A 9,214-nucleotide genomic window follows, 5' to 3' on the forward strand; every position below is an offset into this window, starting at 1 on the left:
AAAAAAAAAAAAAAATTTTAATAATACTGGAGAAAGCTTATGACACAATATTTTAAAGAATACAGAAGTGTATATACACAATATGGTCTCAATTATGAAACCACACACACACACACACAATTGGGCCAGGATTAAGAAAGGTACTTAAAACACTTGCCCTTTGGAATAAAATTTTTCTTATTTTTAGTTTTTCTGTATTTTCTATCATTTTAGCAACAATAAGTAGAATTTTCATAATAAAGAACAAAAAACTATAAATGAGATGAACTGGATTCACCTTAAAATAAGAAGGAAAATAAGGAGAAAAAGATCAAAATGTCTCAAATTCTGTAACAATTATTTTAGGTAAAAGGCTTCTATGAGTTTTCATATCAAGATAAGAAAGTCCACTTATTTATTTATTTTTTATTTATTTATTTATTTTTGGCTGCATTGGGTCTTCGTTGCTGCACGCAGGCTTCCTCTAGTTGCGGTGAGCAGGGGCTACTCTTCGTTGCAGTGCCCGGGCTTCTCATTGTGGTGGCTTCTCTTGTTGCCAAGCACGGGCTCTAGGTGCACGGGCTTCAGTAGTTGTGGAACGTGGGCTCAGTTGCTCTGCGGCATGTGGGATCTTCCCAGACCAGGGCTCGAACCTCTGTCCCCTGCATTGGCAGGCGGATTCTTAACCTCTGCGCCATGAGGGAAGTCCCCGGAAAGTCCACTTATTTAACTTCCCAGAATATCACCACTCACACCATCACCGCTGCTAAAAATGTAGCCACCAAAGATCCAAGAGACTTGTAATTCCAAATAAGACGCTACACAATATTAGGTAAAACTGCCTTCTCCCTTACACTAACCTGAAGACTCTCCAATGATAGTCAGTGACCAAAAGCCTGCTGGCATTTGAAATGAATGCCAGAAATCGGGCTCCAGCTCTCCAAATTCTTGACTTACTGCTATGATGTTACAAATAGGTTTTCAGATGGGATATTGAACTTTGCAGTAACATTTAAACTCCATAAAATTCAAAGAAAAATGGACTGTTATTTTAAACAGTCCCAAGAACAAACAAATCTGTAGGGGTTACTCGTATGAAAACCTAATTCTCTTTGCTAGACTTATGTGCAGCATGTCCTCCAACCATGCTTCCTCTGCCATCTTGTATTGATAAATTCAGTGTTTGTAGGATTTAAAGAGATTTTGTGTAAAGATAGTTTATCTAAATGAACGTAAACAAAGTAAAAATAGTCTTTCCCCAAAAAAGCAAACATTTTGCCTCTTTGTTCACTGATTTCCCAGTAAAATTCAGTGTTTCTTCTTCTATGTAAACCTTGTATATGCCATGGCTAACTCAGTTTTCTGCTATTCTGTTCATACATATTAAAGGACTCAATGACATAATTGGCTTTGCTTTTCACTCAGTTGCTTAGGGCTTATAAAAATAAAACGCAAATACCCACAGCTGTTCAAGGCAATCACTCAGCTCTTTGAGAAAAAAATACAGACATAGGGACAGGTGGCCTCAGTCTCAGCACAACATTCAGAATCAAGGGTGCAGCAACTGCAGCTGTGTTTCCAGGCGAAAACAGCAAAGTCCCTGGCTTTCTAGGCTAATTATAGCTATAATATGGACAGGCGAGATCAAGAGAGTGATGTGTCTTGAATCTTGCTTCTCCTGGAAGTTGACCAACCGATATCCAAAGTCTTCCTCTATGGGAATACCTCAGGATTTCTGATTACCCAGGGGAGGTAGTTCAACAATCCAGAAAATGAGGAGTTAGCAGCAAACTGATTTCTGGTGCTGAAGTCCGTGAAAAATGTACCAGGAGGTCTACCCGCCCTTTCTGCAGATAGCCTGATTGAAATAACTTGACTTTCTAAGTACAATTGAGTAAAGGCACGAAGACGGAGCAAGGGAAGGTGATAGCTGAGATGGATTTGAAGGAGAATAAGTAAGTGGGTGATACTGTCTGGTTCTACCCTTAATATACTTACAGCACTCTGCCTAGTCAAAGTTTCCAACTGATACCCAGGGGGTGTGAGATCACAGAAGTCACGACTCTTGTTTCAAACATGGTTGTCCTAGCTGGTTCCAGTTCCCTTCAGCCATGGCTACCCCCAGAGCTTGCCTTATGACCCCTTGAATCTCAGAATTCCTGCACAACAGTTTTCAGGTTTATTTACATTCCTAACTTCAGATTCATCACAGAATTGGGTTGGGAGTCCCTACTCCATGTCTCAGTCCTACTGGCCACAGCCCTGACCAGGTCATCCCTCCCCGAAGTGGCAAGTGAACCAAATAGTAGCTTAAATCTTGATACCATCTTTCTACCCTAAATTACCATAAAGCCTTTCCAAAACAATTCAGCCATTGATTTAGGGGCTATATTGGCACTTCTCAAACATTTTTTATGGCAGCTCTTTTACCTTATTCATTCCTAATTTCCAGTGGAAAAAGAATTTGAGAATAATCATCAAGATGATGATACAAGAAAAAAATCTAACAAAGGGAAAGCCTAGCGGTAATTTTTCATATATGTTAATAAATATGTATTAAGTTAATGAATATGTGTATAACAATGGAACACCATTAATCAATTCAAGTCAAAACTGATGACACACTCATAAAGATCAGTCCTTCCAAACTTTATGGACATTCCAGTCATCTCCTTTTACGAATTCTAAATTTTAAGAGGTTAGAGGATACCTACTTTCACTGCTTCTATTCAGCATAGTACTGGAAGTTCTAGCCAGAACAATTAGGTAAGAAAAATAAATAAAAGGCATCCAAACTGGAAAGGGAAAAGTAAAATGATCTCTGTTGGGAGATGATAGTAATACCAGAGCCGTGCTAAACCATATTGGAGCCTATGACAAAAGGAGAATTCAGTAATACTGATTCTGTATTTTATTTAAAATTTGATATTTTGTTCATCATTGACTTTTTACATTAATTTTGATGTTTTAAAATATGCTTACTTTGACCATTTAGTTTTTTGGTGCTTCCTTAAATTTTGTACCTGAGGTGAGTGCCTCACTTGCTTACCTTAGTCTGAGCCTTGTTCAAAACTCAGCAAGTTTCTAGTTTGTAGTCTTAATCATACCCCCAAAATTATGTCACTTTTCTGTAAGAATGGAAGGAAAATCTTATATCTGCAGATTACTTCCCAACCCATCTGGAGGCTCTTTACCATCTCGGGCTTTTGCATTTGCTATGCCTTGCCCTGCATTCTCTTCCTGTCTTCACATGGTTGGCTGTCTCTCATCCTTAACAGATTAAGTGTCTAATCAGAAATCTTCACCAAACTCCTTCTGAAATGGGTTTTTTAATGTCTCCCTTATTATTTGGAACACAGACTCCTGTTTGTTTCTTTCATAGCACTTAAAAAATTGCATTTATGTACGTGTTTGCTGAGTTCTTTATCATGTGTACTCCCCCCTGCCATTACTCTATAAGCACCAAGAGGACAGGAACCATATCTCGTTCACCATTATATCACCATTACCTAACAGAGGGCCTAACATACAGTAGGCTCTTAATATGTATTGATTGAATGGGTGAAGAAGCTAAGGGGGATTTAGAAACACCCAGATGAGTTGGGGACCTTCCCAGACAGAAGACTTTTGCTCTGCTTCCTGCTGAATGTCTGGAATGCAATCATCTTATCAGTTCCCCCTACCACCCACCAGAGTCCCAAACTCCTGAAAGTAAATCAGGTGGTGAGCATGGTTTGGGAGGTGTGATCTAGATGAGATTCAGTTATCACTGAAAGCTGGTAAGGGGGTTTGGAAGAAAAAGTACTAGTCAGGGTAGAAGTGGAATGTGTAGTGGGAGGGAAGAGTGTTGTTGCACCAGGGCCAAATGGGAGTTATAACCAGACTTCAAGTGGTCTCCCTAGTACTAGTCAGGACTGGGGTGAACCCGGTCAGCCAGGGAAACCACTGGCCCTGATCAAACCAGAGAGGCCAGAACACAAATTACACTAAGCAACAGCTTCGCCCTGGAATGCATTCAGGCCTGGCACCAACCAGGTTGACGACCGATATTACTAAGGAGCCAGAAGACACAGGTTTATGAACACAAGGACGCCCTCCACTCAATACCATAAGGTTATATAAGCAAATACACCAAGACACCATCTTGGAGTGAAGCAAGGGGGAAGAAGAGGGGTAAAAACTAAAAGACCAAAGACCAAAAAGACTAGTTACAATTGTTTTTTTTTTAATATTCATTAGTTCTTTTCTTTTTCATTTCAGTAATACTTTTTTTTGGCCTTGTTAGAGAATTGTACAATAAGCATCTGATTTGCTGTTAATCTATTAAAAATAGAGAAGGATAATTGAAAAGTATGCTGAACATCAAAGCTGATCTTGTGCTCAATGGAAAAAATGGAGAACAGACACTATCATTTTGTCTCAGTCTGCTTAACTTTAGGTTTAAATCATTGAATTGGGCTAAATTTGTTTTTGTTCTTTCTCCTATCTTGTAAAGAAGACCACTTCAGTTTTGGAGAACTAAGAATCTACATTTTCTTAACACATTCAAGAGACAATGTAAGAAAATTAAAAGATTTCACGGCAAATGAACAAAAGAACTCTGATGAGCTATGATTTGGAAACATGGGTCTATATGGCTGATTTGAATACTAACTATTGTTGCTTTTTGTTTGGTCCTAGAATGATTGACTTATAGACTACTAGAACTGGGCAATTCCTTAGTACTCACGTGTTTCAATCTTCCTTATTTGACAAATGAGGAAAGATATTATTTGTTCATCCCAGTTTTATTCCTTTAAAATGCCATCCTCACCTCACAAGTCATGCCAGAACTCATATGGAAGATGTCCCCACTAAGTTACATGGATCCTCCACCTTCACTTGCCCTGCACTCCCATCCTGTCCCAGGCTCTCACTCTCTGTTAATGCTTCATCCAGACTCTCCCTCCGGTGCATAACTCAATACCGTAACTCCCCCTTTAGTGGTCTGACTTCAGAGTTGGCTCCATTTCTAAGCAGTTACTCTTGCTATGACTCTGCAGTAAAATGATCTTATGAGTAGCTCCTATCTAGATAAGTTTCTTCCTGGTTTGACCCGGCCCTCAAGACTTCACACCAGTATATTGATCAGTAGGCAACATTCTCAGGTCTGTTCTGACCTTGGCAATGAGAATAAGTATCTTTTTTATTTTTCTACATCTTGATGTCTTCAATTAGATTATAAATTCCTTGAAACAAGGATTATTCATCTTTATATTCTTCCCCACATTACCTAAGACAGTTGTTGGCATATAACTAGTGACAAAAGTATTGGTTAATTGATTTAAATCACTCCCTGATCAACAATACAACCCCACTCCATATTCTGAGTGAGCAGGGTAGGCAGCTGCTGGCTTGATATAAATTTAGAATTTAGGAAAGCTCTCCCAGCCCAAGGACTGTTTCTCTCTGCCAGGATCCCTAAAATAACCACATTACTCACCGCTTTGAGTCAAGGCCTTGAAAATTCTTGTTAAAATGCAAATGTCATTTGAGAGAGATAACATGAAGTTATCAATATCTATTAATAACATAGAATATTATTAGTTTAGCAGAGAATATGAAAGATCCAGAGGATGGAAGGGCAGATTTCAGTCAACCCCAAAATTTAGGACCTAGTAATATCAGGAATAGTATCTTGGCAATAGGTGGATGCGTATTGAAAGGAACAATTATCTCAGAAAACTTAAAGGAGGTGATAGTAAAAATGCACCTGATACAGTGAAAAATGATTAATAGTAATATAATAACTTTTTTAGGTACATACGCTGTGTCATAGTTTTCTAGGTACTTTACATATTTTAGCTCACTTTTCATTTCTTCATCTCTAGGTAGGTATAATTATTATTCCACACTTTTAGTTGAAGAAACCAAGTCAGAGAGACATTAGTGATTTGCCCAATGTCACAAAGCCAGTACGGGGTAGGGCTGGAATTGGAACAAGCTCTCTGGTTCTAGAGTTTCTAGGTTGAAACTCCAAGCCACAGCCTTCGATTGTTGTTTTCGTAATATGGTCATGATTTTAACCACAGAAAGAGGGTTGACCATTCATTCCTCTCAAACTCACTCACCTACAATCTACGAGTTTCTCCGTATGTCTATTCATTTCCATTCCTCCTACAAGCTAACCCAAGTTCTGTACTTCTTTTCTAGGAAGCACTCACTGTCTGCCAAGCAATGTGCCAGACCTCATCTCATTTAAGCCTCAGATAAAATATTAATAATTTCTACATGAAGAAACTAAGGCATAGGAGGCTCATTACCTGCCCCCTGCGAAAGTCATTCTGTAATATTAGTCCTGGGACTTGAACCCACAAAGGCCGATTCCAGAGCCCTTAGTCATATTTCCCATGTGACCCAACCACATGGTTATCCTACAAGTTTCCTAACTCACCTCCCTTTGGCAGGTCTTTCCCCCAACACAACTCCCACATCTCAAACCCTAAGGTCCCCTCTCCTGGCTCCTAATCTGTTATTCAAGGAAATGGAGGCTGAGGCTCCCACCTTCTTCTTGCTTCTCCAGGTATAACTACCTACTGAATAGCTACTAACACATTTGACTACATTTTAAAAAAGAAGAAGAAATTAAACATTTCTCCAAGGCCACAAACAATTCAACAAACAAAGGGCAACTCAGTGGGGGGTGGGAAGGGGGGAGGGGCAAGAAAGAGGTAGGGGATTAAGAGGTACAACTACTATGTATAAAACAAATGCTAGTATAAAACAAATGAGCTACAAGGCGCTCTTTCCCATCTTGCAAGATGGCGGGTGAAAAAGCTGAGAAGCCAGATACTAAGGAGAAAAAACCTGAAGCCAAGAAGGCTGATGCTGGTGGCAAGGTTAAAAAGGTGAAGAAGGTTAAGAAGGGGAAGCCCCGCTGAAGCCGAAACCCTGTCCTGGTCAGAGGAATTGGAAGACGTTCCCGATCGGCTATGTATTCCAGAAAGGCCTTTTACAAGAGGAAGTATTCAGAAGATAAAGCCAAGGTTGAAAAGAGAAAGAAAAAGAAGGTGGAGGTTCTTGCTCCTGTCACAAAACCAGTTGGTGGTGTCGAGAATGGTGGTACTCGAGTGGTTAAATTTTGCAAAATGCCTAGGTATTATCTTACTGAAGATGTGCCCTCGAAAATTGTTGAGCTGGCAAAAAACCCTTCGGTAAGCATGTGAGAAAACTGTGTGCTAGCATCACTCCTGGGACCATTCTGATCATCCTCCCTGGGCGCCACAGAGGCAAGAGGGTCATTTTCCTAAAGCAGCTGAGCAGTGGCTTGCTACTCGTGACTGGGCCTCTGTCCCTCAATTGAGTTCCTCGGCGTAGAACACACCAGAAATTTGTCATTGCCACCTCCACCAAAATTGATGTCAGTGGTGTGAAAATCCCAGAACATCTCACTGATGCTTACTTCAAAAAGAAGCTGCGTAGCTCTATTTACAATAGCCAGGACACGGAAGCAACCTAAGTGTCCATCGACAGATGAATGGATAGAGAAGATGTGGCACATATATACAATGGAATATTACTCAGCCATAAAAAGAAACGAAATTGAGTTATTTGTAGTGAGGTGGGTGGACCTAGAGTCTGTCAGAAAGAGAAAAACAAATACCGTATGTTAACACATATATATGGAATCTAAAAAAAAAAAAAAGGTTCTGAAGAACCTAGAGGCAGGACAGGAATAAAGATGCAGACGTGGAGAATGGACTTGAGGACACAGGAAGGGGGAAGGGTAAGCTGGGACGAAGTGAGAGAATGTACTGGACTTATATACACTACCAAAGGTAAAATAGGTAGCTAATGGGAAGCAGCCACATAGCACAGGGAGATCAGCTCAGTGCTTTGTGACCACCTAGAGGGGTGGGATAGGGAAGGTGGGAGGGAGACACAAGAGGGAGGGGATATGGGGATATATGTATACACATAGCTGATTCACTTTTTGATACAGCAGAAACTAAGACACCATTGTAAAGCAATTATACGCCAATAAAAATGCTTTAAAAATTTTTTTTTTTTTTTAGAAAGAAGTTGCGTGGGCTTCCCTGGTGGCGCAGTGGTTGAGAGTTCGCCTGCCGATGCAGGAGACACGGGTTCGTGCCCCGGTCCGGGAAGAACCCACATGCCACGGAGCGGCTGGGCCCGTGAGCCATGGTCGCTGAGACTGCACGTCCGGAGCCTGTGATCCGCAACGGGAGAGGCCACAACAGGGAGAGGCCCGCGTACCGCAAAAAAAAAAGAAGCTGCGTAAGCTCAGGCACCAGGAAGGTGAGATCTTCAACACGCAGAGAGAGAACTACGAGATTACAGAGCAGAGCAAGGTAGATCAGAAAGCTGCGGACTCACAAATTCTGCAAAGAGTCAAAGCTGTTCCTCAGCTCCAGGGCTACCTCCGCTCTGTATTTGCTCTCACAAATAGAATTTATCCTCACAAAGTAGTGTTCTAAACTTCTTACAAAGAACCTAATTAAATAACTGACCCATTTGAAAAAAAAAAAAAAAAAAGCTGCAAGGATATATACAACGCAGGGAATATAGCCAATATTTTGTAACTATAAATGAAATATAACTTTTAAAAATTGTGAAACACTATGTTGCACACCTGATGCTTATATAGTATTGTACCCCAATTAAACTATACCTCAATTAAAGGGGGAGGGCAATTCAGGAAAATATTTATAGCATATGTAGCAAAGGGCTAATTTTCTTCATTTACAAAGAGCTCTTAGAGATATGTCTCCCCAAAAGGAAAAATTGGCATGGGATATAAACAGGTTAAGTCCAATTTAAAAGATTTGCACTTAAGAGATGGGCCAAGATAGTGGAGTAGAAAGACCCTGAGCTCACCTCCTTCCATGGGCACACCAAAATTACAACTATTTACAGAACAACCATCAATGAAAAAGGCCAGAACCTACCAGAAAAGATCTTCTACAACTAAAGATATAAAGAAGAAACCACAACAAGACACAAGAAAAACTTTCTGGCCTCCCGCTCTGTACCAGGAAGGGCAGATCGATTCTCAATCATCGGAGAGAGCACTAGACTCTTATCAGCCCGCAGATGGCGCCAGAGAAACCTACAGAACAAACCTTGCTAAAAACAACCCTTATTTTCCGTTAGTTCCCTTTATATATTTATCTTTCCACAATTTGCCATCTCCTAGAAGCCCAACGTGCTTTTCCTTTGTTTTGTCACTACTCTA

The 9,214-nt window shown here is 40.3% G+C and overlaps 1 pseudogene; it reads left to right on the forward strand.

Annotated features, from left to right (window-relative positions):
* Positions 1-6,766: 6,766 nt before the first annotated feature.
* LOC137226304 (large ribosomal subunit protein eL6-like) lies at positions 6,767-8,508 on the forward strand (annotated as a pseudogene).
* Positions 8,509-9,214: the final 706 nt, after the last annotated feature.

The sequence above is a fragment of the Pseudorca crassidens genome, chromosome 6, assembly GCF_039906515.1.
Source record: "Pseudorca crassidens isolate mPseCra1 chromosome 6, mPseCra1.hap1, whole genome shotgun sequence".
Taxonomy (NCBI): Eukaryota; Metazoa; Chordata; class Mammalia; order Artiodactyla; family Delphinidae; genus Pseudorca; species Pseudorca crassidens.